Source organism: Crotalus tigris, unplaced genomic scaffold, assembly GCF_016545835.1.
Source record: "Crotalus tigris isolate CLP2741 ecotype Arizona unplaced genomic scaffold, ASM1654583v1 scf7180000024437.13266115, whole genome shotgun sequence".
Lineage (NCBI taxonomy): Eukaryota > Metazoa > Chordata > Lepidosauria > Squamata > Viperidae > Crotalus > Crotalus tigris.
This window is the reverse complement of record NW_024100606.1, coordinates 3,022,340-3,036,647: the sequence shown is the minus strand read 5'-3', so window position 1 is coordinate 3,036,647 and position 14,308 is coordinate 3,022,340.

The window sequence follows — 14,308 nt, the reverse complement described above, 5'->3', positions numbered from 1 at the left end:
TGCCATTGCCCCTGCCTAAAGTCAAATAGGAAATGAGCATATATTTTTTTACACTTAAGATATATACAACATGGATAGGCATCCAGGTACATGTGCTCTCCCTTTGTATCCATCAGGCTTCCTACCATTCCTGAATTTAAAAAAATAGAAACATGTTTTAAAAGAAGATAAATTAGCATTCTGCAAAACAAAGAAGTACCGCTCTTTAGCATTAACTTTCTTATCAAGAATATCCCTAGACAAATAGGCGTTCTTATAAATAAAATAAAATGGAGACAAGGGACAAAGCTGAAAATGTATGAAAAATCCTGAGAAACTAGAATGGTTGGTTGCAGTTTTATGCTTACATTCAATCTCATAGGAGGAAAGCAGCGACAACCAGCTTTTGCACCCTTCTCACTGGTCTTATACATAGGTGGAAACTTTCAACTTGTGTTCTCTGTTCACTCAGACTGGGCAGATAAAAACTATCTGGGATAAATAGCCTTGTTGGTAACTCTGGCCTGTGGTCCCCACAGACTTTTTACTGCATATCAGAGATGTTATTTTATGACTACAAAAGATTTTTGAAAACAGCTATTTTTTGAGAGTGCTGCAACATGCTCTTGGAAACCTAGATGTGCTCTTGTCCCCCAAGTATTGTTTAGTTCTGACATAAACATAGACTAATTATTTATTATGAACTGGGAGAAAGGGGGGGGGAGTTCATAGAAAAAAAATTGAAGACCTGTCTCTAGCTCTAAATAAACAAATTTTATTTAGGCAGATCTCACAATTTACCATTTCTCACTGGACAAGCAGAACAGTTGGAACAGGAAGTAACCTGTATTAAATATAATATTTAAATTAAAGAGACAGTTTGAAGTGCCGAAGTGGCGCAGCAATTAGAGTGCAGTACTGCAGGCCACTTTAGCTGACTGTGTTCAGCAGGTCAGCGGTTCAAATCTCACCGGCTCAAGGTTGACTCAGCCTTCCATCCTTCCGAGGTAGGTAAAATTAGGACCCAGATTGTTGGGGGCAATGTAAAATATATATATTGCTTACTGGTGTACACCGCTTAGAGAGTGCTTGCACTTAAAGCGGTATATAAGTCTCATAAATGAATGAATGAATGAATGAATGAATGTTAAGACACCAAGCTAGAAACTGGGAAAGCATGAGTTCTAATCCCACCTAAGACACAAAGCCAGCTGATCTTGGCCAAGTCACATTCTCAACCCCAGGAAGAAGGCAAAGCAAACCATGGACTAATTCAGAGTCACTAGAGGTCAACACTGACACACTCACACAGTGCTTTTTTTCTAAAAAAAAAAAAAAAGGTGCCGGAACTCACACACATCATACAACCCGCCTTGCCTACCCTACAAGGTTCTATCCAAAAAAGGTGTCGGAACTCTGTTCTGGGCGTTCTATGAGAAAAAAAAACCCTGCACTCACATATATATATTTAATATAATAAATCAGCAGATAAGACCCTCATTTCAATTCATAAAGCAGTTGGTTTGATTGGCAACTATATTTTTAACTCAAGGTACATTTTCTTAAGGTTCTTAAGATCTACAGTTCATAAATTATATATGTTCGCTGTGGTCCAGACTTTTAGCATGGCAAACAACAAATCCTTGCTCTCAAATTATTTCCTGATCATCCTGCAGAATTTTCTCTCCAACAAAAGGCATAGGTAATTTGAGGAAACAGTAAAAGTTATATTTTGCTCAAGTCAGAGCACTCAAGTGTTTTAATGTGAACATAGAACACATTAACATAGAACATCCAAAGCTTAGGATAAAATTGCTACTGTGACTAAAAGAGTACAATTGGTTTATTTTAGCCAAAAAAAGAAAACAACATTCATTGCTATTCTTTTATAGGGTTTCCTGCCTGAGCAGGGGGTTGGACTAGATGACCTATAGAGTCCCTTCCAACTTTATTATTATTAAATTTTGTAAGCTGCCCTGAAAATACTTAAAAATTAATCCATAAGGTAGCCATTAAAGTAATTAATTAGATAAATAATTAATCTAAGGTATAATTTTCAATAGTTCAAAATATTGATAATTAACTTATGTAACATAACTGAACCTAAGTAGCATAGATATTAGCATAGTCCTTGGGAAAGACTTACCGTATGTCTATGTCAGCTTTTCAATCACATACATTTACTTTCCGTTGCCAAATGCACTGGACCTCTCTCAATAGGGGTTGAGCTACTCTATAAAAAGATAAAAGTCAGCTTGGCTTAATCTTAATGAGTTATAGCCTGTGAGGCCCCATGAACCAAGGAAGACACACAGAATTACTTCTGAGCAGTTTCTTTTATGTTCCTCACTTATAGACAAAAATTTTACCAAACTAAGGCAATTATTTGAATTACTATAGATAATACTCTGAGAATGGCTAGGGAAGAAACTTCTTAACTCTCTTCTTCTGACCAAACTATCTAAGCTTTGTTGTCTCTTTGCCCCCCAAAATGCAGACCCTTTCTCATGGGAATCCAGAATACATTCTATCACATAGTCCATTTAGTCATAGTCAGGGCAACCCCATCAATGGAAGTTAGTCATTAGATTTTTTTTTTAATATATTCTATTGATTTTTTACAATAACAATCTTTAGTGCTTAGTAAACAGTGTGTTGTCTAAGTTCATATATTTAAAAACAATCAATAATAATTTCTATAATTCCATAATCAATATATTAGTTAATGATATATTTCTTTGATCTTCTCTTCTTTGATTTTCTCTTCTTTATCAACATTAAGCAAATATAATTCTTAATACTTTCAATACATACAAGGTTGCATATAAACATTTTTCTTGTGTTTGTACAAATAACAATAACATCCACATATAACATCTTTTCTGATTGGCTTGTTTCAATTGTATTTGTAAAAGTCAACTTATTAAGTCACTATGTGTCCTATTTTCAAAATTCTTATTTAAGCTTAATTTCCCCTCAGTATTCAAACCATTATCAGTCATAATTTTCTCAAAATTAATTACCTTTAAATATCCAAACTTTTCATTCACATATCCCATCCCAGTATTTTTACATCTCATATATTATAAAAAATACTATACTACTTATATATTTTATTCCTCTTACTGTAGGGCTCCTTTATATTCAAAATTTATCTGTTCTTTTAACCATATTCAAACAAGTGTTTAATCATATAGTACTCCATCTGGTAAGTCGAATCGAGTCTCTTGAATCTAACTTTAACCTTCTTCTTTTGCCATGTAGCTTTCCGTGTCAGTATAATCTACTTGCCAGGAGATTCTTCCTGTATTTTTGTGAATATTGTTGGGAATAGGAAAGACAAGTTAAATAGAATGTACATTTTTTGTCTTCCAAATTCTAATGATTCACCTGGCAACTCTATAATCGATTTTGTTAAATCTTCTTTCTTATCCTTAAGTTTTGAAGTCCTGAAAGATAAAATATCTTTTCATTGTTGTGGCAAAATCTTGCAGATTTTTTGTTTGTATTAAGCTATGGTTCTCTTTATTTGTAGCTTCTCTATTTGGGTCACTTTCCTCTGGTTTATGTTCTGTTAGCTGATTTGTTTGTTCATTCTTTATTGTTTTTTAATTGTAAGTTTAGGTTGGAGATGTGCTCATTTATGTCATCAAAGTTGTTTTTAATCTCATCAGGGTTTGAAACAATTGTCATTTGAATCTGTTGCAGCACTGCATACATTTCCTCCTGTAAAGTATTTGCCTTGTCTTGGAGTGTTGCTCCTGCAATCCCCCATGTTTCAGGCTGGGGCCTTCAGAAGGGAATATTAGATGTGGTTTCCTGTCACTTTTAATTAGGTATCCAACATCCATTTTGTCTCCCCCCTTCAGATAGTCTTTCACCGGTACCATAGCCTCTGTAATTAGCTTTGTCAAAACAGCCAATTTTAAAATCCAAACAACCAATTCTTATATAGTTCTTATTTTTATATATGATTTTTGTAATCCAATGCGTTTCCAATTGTCAAAGCACAATTGAAAGCAGTGTTTTATAACAGTTCTGTTTTGACTGTAATCAAAATTGCAATCCAGAATGTTTAACCACCTAAGAGCTTTCCAGTAAACTCCCCCCTAGAAAATTAGCTAAAAGTCACAATTTTTTTCTCTGCAAACAGTTTTTGATCTTAGAAATCACAGCTCAGTAAGTATTTATAATCCCAGAAGGTCAGCAGTTTTTAAAATAAATGTAGTTCTCACTCTGTAGTAGATAGCCCAGTGTATTTTCTTTCCTCTGTTCAGCTGTTTTTAATTTGGCTAAAAGTCACTGAGGTTCAAAGGAACAAGTTTTTCTCTATTTCTGGGTGTCTTGCCAATTTCTGTAGTTTTATACTCTAATCCAGGGGTGTCAAACATGCAATGTCACATGACATGTCGTGACATATCATAACTTTTTTTCCATTGCCGGCAATGGGATGGGCATGGTTTTGGCATGACATATCCGGCCCGTGGGCTGGCAGTTTGACATCCCTGCTTTAATCCTATAGTTTTACTCTAATTCTAGTTTTATACTCTAATCCTCCACTAGATGTCAGTAGTTATTTTCCAACTTTTAAGACAAATAATTATTTTCTTATAATTTCATCAATACTCTTTCAGATGTAAAATCTTAAGTTTTCATAATTTCTAGATTTATCAAGATTGTAGTATTACTAATTTTATTTCAATATATTTCTGTCCCCCATAAACATTAATTCGTTGCTTCCGTCTATGAAAGGGTGAGGATGCAATCCCCTCCCTTCTCACTTTTGGAGGATTTTTTGCATCTTGGGGATCTTTTCCACGAAATCAGTTACAAAATAGGAGAGAGAAGATCGATATTTTCACCCAGTTCCAAGCACGCTGTTCACAGTTGTTCTGGTTAGTGCTTTTGGACTTCAGCTGCCAGTAGCTTGGGCTAATCACCGAGGTATGGCTAGCCTTTCTCCTGTTGAGTTGGAGGGCTTCCTCCACATCAAACGGATTGACCACCGTCATTTCCATGATCAGCGGGAGGCCTCCTTTGTCGCTTCTCCGGGGTGGCTTTAGACCCATTTTAGGGTCCCCTGGCAGGGTGAAACCAGCCATGGGGTGCGGAGTTCCGCAATCCCTTGGCCGCGTTACTACAAAGCAAGACCAGAAGTCATCATTAGATTTTTTATTTTTTAACATATATTTTATTGATTTTTTTAAAAACTAACAACCTGGTGCTTAGTAAACAGCATGTTATCTGGGTTCAGTTTCACAACAATCAATAATAGTCAATTTCTATCATATGGTACTCTACTACATAACAGCTTTCCTTGATTTCTCTTCTTCCTATATTGTTCTCTTTTGCAAACATTAGGTTAATACAGTTCTTAGTATTTTAGTAACAAAGAGGTTAAATATAAACATTGTTCTATCATTTAGCCAATCAGTAATCACATCAATATAGAACTTCTTTTCTAGTTAGTCCTCTTGGTTGTGTTATATGTCCAGTTTTCAACATTCTCATTTAGACTTTTTCCCCACAAAATTGAAATCATTTTTATCTGTTAAGATTTTCTCAAAGTTGATTTATGGTTAAAAATCTAAGCTGTTTCCCTCACAATAATCCTCCCAACAATTACATTTCTCGTATCATAAAAAAAATACAATACTAGTCAGAATAAGAAAAAGAAAAACATATCTCTCTCAGACTAAAATTCATTTATATCCATTTTTTCATTTTTTAACTCTATTTCATTCGACATATACTAATTAAGTAATCCATGTTATATTTTAACCATATTCAAACAAATAAATCTTTAAAAATTGTATCTGATAAGACAGTTACATTTCACATATAGTTAAAACATCCATTTTCTTGTGGATGTTGTTACGGATAGGAGAGACAAATCAGGTAAGATGTTGATTTCTTTTATCTTTTTTTGTCTCTCAAGTCGTAGATTTTTTGATATCTCTCTAATCTATTTTGTCAGGTTTTTCTTCTTATCTTTGGCTTTGTTTTGTGATTCTGGGGTGTGGACTATCTCTTCCAATTCCTGTGCTTCAGTCACGTCTTGTGTGTTTTCCTCCATCTGCGTTAAATCACAATCCCTTCCATTGTAGATTTTCATTTTCTGAAAATTCTTATGTTGTGGGGTTAACATAAAGATATGTCCATTTATGTCATCAAAGTTGTTTTTCATTTCATTATGGTTTAGAGCCATTGTTGTTTGGATTAATTGCAACATGGCGAGCATTTCCTTCTGGAAAGTATTTGGTTTTTCTTGACGTTCTTTTTGCAAGCTCTTGAGATTCCATGATAGCTAGAATTCAAAAAAATTTCTTTCTCTGAAAACAGCTTTAAAGTCACAGTCAATAGGTGTTTATCATCCAGGAAAGTCAGTTATGTTTTTTCAATTATAATCTTTGCTTATTGTGGCTGGCCCAGAATGTTTTGTTTAGCTCTGTTTAAAAATCAAAGAAGTAGGTTATCTCATTCTGGGCAGCCTGCCAATACATATAAGGAAATAGCTAAAGATATATATTCTCTTCTACCACTAGATGTCAGAACAGTATGTTTTCTGTCCCCCTTAATAGTTTAATTCACTGCTTCCTTCCATGGGAGGGTGGGGCAAAGCTCCCCCTTCTTTTCACTTTTGGAGGCTTTTTTGCTTCTTGGGGTATCTTTTCCAAAAGTTCAGGATATAGAGTAGGAGAGAGAAGATCAAATTTCTCACCCAGTTTCAGCATGCTGTTCACCGATGTTGAGTACTTGTGGACTTTGGCTGCAAGTAGCTTGGGCTGGTTACCAAGATGGGGCCAGCCTTTCTCCTGTTGGGTTAGAAGGAATTTCCCGATTTAACGGGATGACTGCTGTTGCTCCCGAATCGCTGGGGCACCCCTCTTTCTTCGCCGCCTCTTCGGGGCAGCTTTAGACCCATTTAGGGTCCCGTGGCAGGGCGAAAAGAATTGCGGGAAGCAGAGCTTTTGTAATCCCGTGACTGTGCGCCACTGGGCAAAACCGGAAGTCCTAGTTTTTTTTTTTTTTTAAAAAAAAGACCCAAATCAAATAATCAACCTACCTCCTACAGTATGGATGTTAAACTGCCGGCTGGCAGGCTGGATGCATTATAGCAAAACTACGTCCACCCCATTGCCGGCAATAGCAAAAAAGTTGCAATACATTGTGATATGTCATGTGATGTTGTGAGTTTGATACCCCTGTCCTACTGTATTCTGGTCATGAGTATTTTCAGAAATCTTTAACCAAGTACATTGCCAAGGTATCTAGAACCACTTTGCTACATGGGAATTAAAAACAGGTGCTAATTTATGGAATTTCACATCCTTCCCTATGCTAAATTGTATTTTTGTACATAGATTGTTGCTGCTGGCTATGTATAATTAAATCCGGTTGAGTGGGGTTGCGAGCTCTTTATGAGCCTTTTAATTGCAATTTGAGTAGTATTTGTTATAAACAACTTAATCTGCTGATTTCTGCCCAGCAAACGCTTCTTGTGACCCAAGAGAACATGGCCTGTTTCTGTTTTGATTTTCCATGGGCATTTAAAAATCTTAGCTGATGTCACGGTTTCATTCCAACTTTGTCAGTACTGAATAGCAAGGCTCTAAGGCTAGAGATCAGCTCTATCTGGATCTGGACCTAAAATAAACCTCTCCCCAGCCACATTATTGATCTTCTACCAGCCCTGCACTAAGCAACTGTTGGTAGAACTAGGCCTTGGGATAACAAATTAAAAACCAACCCTAGAGAAAGAAAGGATTAGATCTTGCATTTCCCTCTGAGTACAAAAGGATTCTCATAATATGCAAGGCAAAAAAAACAAGAAGACAATTGTAGAGATGTCTTTCTAGTGGTGTTCTATTCTGTTTTTAGTGTGCCCTCCAAATACAATGAAGGAACAGACTGTCCCAACAGCAGGCATCTAAATTTCAGGTTGCAGTTTAGAAGGAAAAAACACTTTTGCTGTCAATCATATAAATATTCAGCTCCCATGGAAAACAAAATACAACAGATTCTCTGGAACTAGAGAAAACGGCATCTCTGAAAGCTCTCTGGAATTAAAGAAAAAAGCATCTCTGAAAAACAGGACTATTTTTGGTTTATAAAAAGAAATATTAAGAATCCATTCTTATCATCTACAAAAATTAGCTTTCTTGTTAATATTCTTGTTATTATTCTTATTATATTTATGTTATTTAGACAGATGGCATTGTTATTATCATTTTACAAAAGAACCAAGGATGATTGACTCTGCAAAATGCAGAACAGAAACATGATTTTTCTAACCATAACTTTCAAGTCCCCAAACCAGCTCTGTTGGTACAGTCCCAAAATAGCTTGTTCAAATAGGCATTGCCAAAGTTGAGGAAGAGTGAGTTCTTGGAATGCTCTGAAATATAAATATATTTATTTACTTTATTGACACATCGATACTACATGATAAATTCATTTTTCACAACATACTACATGTGATATTCTGCATTGACAATAAACAATCTAACAATGTTCCATAATCTGAGATCACTAAGTCTTTGGACCACAACTCCCATTACTCCTATCTGTATATGGTATGTGGATAGATCAAGGCAAAGTAAACAGCACTAATTAGGTAGTCAGAATTCTTTATGAGTAAACACTTTCAAGGCTTGCATTATTAGGTCATTTTATTTTTTCTATTCTATTTTTTATTCTATTAGAATTTAGATTATATTTGTTCATACAAAGTCCAGGTCTATAGGCAATCGGCTCATTGCAAACCACTGAACAAAAGGGGCATATATTTATATTTCCAATGACGCTATATTTTTATTTATGTATTTACTTATTAGATTTATCTACCACCCATATCGTTTAGAATATCAGCATTCTGGCTATAGCAGGGACATGGAGAATCTATTTATGTTGCCTAGCTGTCAAATTCTGTATATTAGGTATGTAGTTCAAAAGAATATTATAAACTGAAAGTTTTAGCTTTTGTCTCACAATCACATTTATATAGTCCATTACTTTTCTCCTAAAATTTAATAAATATAAAACACTGTAAAAATATTTTAAAGAAGCATTATCCTTACATCTCCAATAAAATTCTGTTGTAGATAATCCTGTTCTATAATATAACTGTACTCCAATAAATTCTACGTATTTTGTTATCATAGTTTAAGATACTTGACATAGTTGGTATATAAGTTAAAACTCTCTCCAGTTGTCTACATCAGAGGTCCCCAACCTTTTGGGCACCAGGGACCGGTACCATGGAGAAAGGTTTTTCCATGGACCAGAGAAGGTGTGGTTTTGAATACTGCCTGCATCCCTAGGATGGAGCTTTGCCTGTTTGTGTGGCCCGCTTGCTGGCCTGCTGTGGACCCGTGCTAGTCCACAGACCGGGGGTTGGGGACCTCTAGTCTAAGCAATACAGGAATCTATAATTCCTTATTCTACTCATTTAACATCTGCATATCAAACTGATTTATTAATAACAAATATTTATACTAATTGAGTTTTTCTTAAATTTAAATGATATAAAAAGTTCTCAGTTGTTTCAAAATCTGGGAGTGCTATTGGTTCCAACAATGTTGGTAAATGTTGTCACTGTAAATATTGCTATTGGATTACATCGGGTAGATGATATTTGTCTCTTAACACAGCAAATTCATCATCATCTGTTTGATAAACTACAATCAATATCTCCATTTCCAGCCAATTTTTCCATATCATATTTTTCATATTTTCATATTTTTATATTATTAAAGTTGGGTTCTCCCTTAGTCCATTTAGCAGGGGGGGAAAGGGTTGAATTTTTATTAGACATTACTTTCCATAATTTTCTAACTGATGCAATTGTTTCCAGAAATACTAGAGTTTAATGTTTAGATCCTAATACTGTCCATCCAATTAATGATACTATATGTGTATACTCCAGTTGCCCAAATCTGAAAATTCACACTTATTATTGGCCTCCAAAATTTGATACTTGACAATAGATAAGCATGGTGATATGTTGCAGATTTAGAAACCTGAATCCCTCTCATTAATTGGTAATTGCATTTTCTGTAAAGGTAATCTCAGAATCAAAGTGAAAATTTTCTAAACAAAGAATTTAGTTTCTGAAAATATTTGTCAGATATATGTATATTATAATTATTCTCAAAATGTAAATTAATCTGGGAATAATATTTTGAAAGCATTCACCTTTCCTCAAATTTTAAGGTTTAATGACTGTCATTTTAAATGTGTTCCTAAATGTGGGATTATGTCCATTATAGTCAATATGATAATGATTAAGATATTGGCCCGGGAGTAGGGAAATCCAGATTCCAATGTATTCTCTACATATGTTTGGGACGTTCACACTCTTTCAAGCCCATTCTACCTCATAGAATTCTTGTCAAAGAGAAAAACAGGATGAAATACTATGTAAGGTCACCATGAACTCTTGTATAAAAAGTGATACATAAATCTAATAAATATACTGAGAAATACACTATTTTATACAGAGAATTTCATTTTTATTCTTTTGGATTATTGTATTCAGTCTTATTGCAGAAAATACAGTACCCTCCCCCAAAGCCCACCAAGCCAGATATGTGAAGTAGGCAAGGGCCATGTGCTGGCCACTTCCAGGCAATGGTGCATTTCTTCATTCCTCACAAAGGGTGACACCTCCCCAGCTGCGTTTCTTGCCTATTTTTCTCCCTCCCTCATCTCAAATATTTTCTCACCACTCTGTTGGAAGGAAGGAAGGAAGGAAGGAAGGAAGGAAGGAAGGAAGGAAGGAAGGAAGGAAGGAAGGAAGGAAGGAAGGAAGGAAGGAAGGAGAGGGAGGGCCTGAGGGAAGTCCTGCCTTAGTCCTGCCCTGCTGCCCTTTCACCATCCCCTTGTCCCCTCCTCCTGGCCTATCCTGGGGGTCTCCCATCCTATTGCTAAGGATGCTTTGGATACAAAGCCGGGTCTCCTCCCATGGAGAGGGAATGGGCCTCCCTCTGACTTTGCCCTCATACCCATCATGAGCAACCTGGCTAAGGAGAGCAAGCACAGCAGCAGCAGCCTTGAGGAGGAGGTAAGTGCAGCTGGGCACCCCTTTGGGGAAGTGGGGCTGGGCTTGGTGCTGCGGGTGCTTGAGGGCCAGGCTGGGCATTTAACCTCTGCTGCCCAGGGCTCCGGGAAGCCCGCGGCACCATCTAGGCCCCCCGCATGGCCTGAGAGGAACAGTGAGGCTCTTCCAGTGGACAATGCCTTGGCGCTTGCTCCGGTCTCACCCCCTACTGCCAGAGAACCTCAGATCTGTCCCACTCCTGCTCAGGCCCCCACAGGTACCCTTGATGCGAACAATGAAAAGCTGGCCATGCCCACCCAGTAAGCCACACTCACTCCAGCCATGCCCACCCAGTAGGCCGTGCCCACCCTGGCCACACCTACCCAGCCCCCCCGAGGACAACCACAATGCTGATGCGGCCCTCAGTGAAATTGAGTTTGACACCCCTGCTCTATAGCTAGAATCTGACTTAAACGATTGACTTTGCCATAGGATGAGGATCTTAGGCAATTGTATTTTCCCAAGCCCAATTTCTCCATTTTACTTTCATAGGACTTAACCATCTTTATACATTTATTGTCTGTCTTCATCTTTTTCTTGAGTAATTTTGGTGAAATACTATTAATTATCTAGTCAATCAATAATTTCTAAAATCTCCATTCAGGATAAGATCTTTCAAAAATCTCAGCACTGTATGATTCTTTGGTTCAGTTAGCTTGCTGCAACAAAGAATAGTAGAGTTTCCAAAATACGTTTTGGAAAATTTGGCCTTTTAGAATGAGAAAAACTTCACATCTCACTAAGCAATCAGACTTGGTTAAATAGGTCACAATTAACTAGGTTTATACAATTACATCTAGTCATTAATATTTACATCTAGTCATTAATATTTGTTTAGTTTTGGCTTTATGATTTATATATGAACCCAACCACTTAATCTACAAACTATTATTAAGCAAAATAGCAGTGCATCAATAAACTTGTTTCTAGGATCATATTTAACAAATTTGGGAGGACTACTGCTGGAAGGTATTTTAACATGCAAAATAAATAAGATGATGTCCAATAATGGGGACAATACTTTTTGTAATTTCCTGAATTTGGAGAATTTCTTACATTAACAGCATTACATGAATCTTCAAAGTTATCCTATAGCTTTGCTGTGTAGTCTGCCTCATAGTGGCATGAAATTTTGTCATTTCACACTTGTAATTGAGGGTAATTCGGGAAAAATCACAAAAAAGAAGCTATGCTGTTCAGGTTAAATTTTTACTGTATGATATGGAAATTTTGTCTGTCCTGCTTTATATGCCTCTGATAATATATTAAATCCATTGTGAAATAAGTCAGCAGTAAATACACTATTTTCACTTTTTGAAATTTCAGGAAGTTGGTTCCAAGCTTCCCCCACTCTATCTGCGAAGTAATACCTTCTAACATTACTTTTGAACTTCCCTCATGTCAGTTTGAGTTGTAACTGTGTTTTTGATTTTTGTTAAACATCTTCAAAAACCCAATGCCTAAAACTATTACTTTCTGCCATTAAAAGTGTAGGTTTTATATAATTAGCTTAATGCCATTACAGTCATGCCAACATGTTTTCACAGAAAAGGATAAACATGCTGGCATTTTAAATTTAATGACTTCTCAGATTTTCTATCATTCTAAGTTACTTTCAAGAGGCCGGTTCAATTCCCAAAGGCTCTGTCTACAGAGTCTACAATATTTGGCTCCAACATGCTCAGTTTATACTTTTTACCTTTTCTTTACAAATTGTTATGCACCTGGGTCCATTGTAAAAGCTAACCAAAAGCGTGTCCTGTTACCACTCCACAATGTGAACAGCAGTGAAGTCACGCCAGTTCAGTTCTGCAGACAAGTCAGGATTCTGGGATGGAAGAGATGAGCAGTTGTGGATGGCAAAGGAAATCCTCTTCCTCCAAGCAGCCTTTCAGGTGAGGTTCTGCAAAAGATGAGTCCCTCCACTGAGGCAATAAAAGCCAGCCTGTCTGGGTCCCAGCTTCAGCTGAGTGGAAAAGAGGGCCCATTTTCTTTCGTTGTTGAACTGTAGAACAAGGTAGCTATGGAGCCTAATCTGGCAGCCCACAGGGCTTGAAATGGGTGAAACACAACTGAAGATAACTTGGTCTCTGAGCATATACAGAATGCATCTGCTTCATGATAACTTGAGCCAGCTTCTAAGCATTAGAAGGAAGGCGCTCGCAGGCCTCAAGTTCTGCAGCTTCCTTTTCAGTCACGGTCCTTATTCTCCACCCTGCTTTCTTCACAGCCAGAAAGAAAAACTAGCAGTAATCGGTTAATAAACTCTTTCTGCTTTGATCTGTTGCAATTTGGGCATATCTTCCTCTGACGAAAGGGGGAAAAAAAAGAGTCCAATCTTAGTCTTTAACCACTAGACTACAATCCGCTTTTCAGGCCTTCAATTACATCATTTGATTCAGCGGGACGAATGCCTTTATGCCTTTAAGACGGAACTAGTTTCCAATTTCGGTTTGTTTACAACTCCCTCCACGTAGATCAGTCACCGTCATAGGTTAACATATCTAGATTTCTTTACACAACTAGTGGTGACCTTCCGCCAGCAAACAGCTTCCTACTTAACTCTCCAGTCTAAATCTTTTTTACCACTAGATGACATCATTGCTCTCCCTAAATTCTCGAATAGTTACTGAAATTTCTCGATCTTAAGTGAGTGACTCATTACAAAATCCTCTTAATCTTTAGAGTTATATTGGAACTACTTTTTGGGCACTACCATAATTATTTTGTCGAGGGGTAAATTACGAAGCTATTTTTTTTCAACGCTATTATGATAAAGTGCCTGAGGTGACATTCGTTTGAATAGGAGCTCTGGCAGGCCTCAGGAAGATCGGTTCAATACGCATTAAGATTTCAAGATTCTCATAAATTGTTGGTATATTCCAATTCCCACCTCCTACACCGCCTCCAACTATTTTCCTCTGATTGGTTCAGTTAATGTTGAAGGACTCCCATTTTAGCCATTGATGGTTTAGTTATTTAGGCAGCCTACCAGAGAGGGCTTCCTTGTTGTCCCAGCCTTCCTTGAATATTGATTGGCTAAACAACAGTCCCTTACCGCGATTCTGGGAAGGGTAGTCATTCTGTTAAAAGAGAACTGGGCAATCGATCGGAAGGAGAAACCACAAATCCCGAGATACCTTGGGACCAGGAAAATGAGAAGCGGCTGCGCACTGCGGTGAAGGGGCTGGTTCGTTTATATAAGGCGAGGAAACGCGCTCGGAGTAG